The sequence below is a fragment of the Trachymyrmex cornetzi genome, unplaced genomic scaffold, assembly GCF_001594075.2.
Source record: "Trachymyrmex cornetzi isolate Tcor2-1 unplaced genomic scaffold, Tcor1.1 scaffold1020, whole genome shotgun sequence".
Lineage (NCBI taxonomy): Eukaryota > Metazoa > Arthropoda > Insecta > Hymenoptera > Formicidae > Trachymyrmex > Trachymyrmex cornetzi.
Genome location: NW_017295566.1, coordinates 26,761 through 27,239, shown reverse-complemented (window position 1 = coordinate 27,239; position 479 = coordinate 26,761).

The window sequence follows — 479 nt, the reverse complement described above, 5'->3', positions numbered from 1 at the left end:
GTAAGGGGGTGTTTTCGCACACGTGTTGTTGCGAAATTCTCTCGAATGTTCTAATTCTTCTATCGCTATTTATTTAATTATTGTGCGTGTTTTTGTTCTTTCGGTTGTTCCTATTCTTAGCGGGGTTCGCAACTCCTAGGGGTGTTCGTGGTTGGTGCGTGATGCACTCGGTCGCGGCGTAGCTAGCGTGCATCTTTTGCGCGTTTTTTCATTCCGCTTTTCCGCGTATCTTTCGGTTCCTTCTTCTGAAGCGCTCGTGAGTTTCCTCTGTCTGTTTTAAGGCTCTCATTTCGTTATTCGTGCCTTTATTTAATTTGCAATAGCTCCTATTTGCTATTTGAGGCCTTCGTGATTGATGCGCGCGTTTCGCGTTGCATCGCTATGCATTTTGTAAGTGATTACGCGTTTTCACTTGTTCTTGGTGGATCGGCGCTATTTCCTCGCGATTATTTAATTGCTAGTTCTAATGTTCGTTGTTT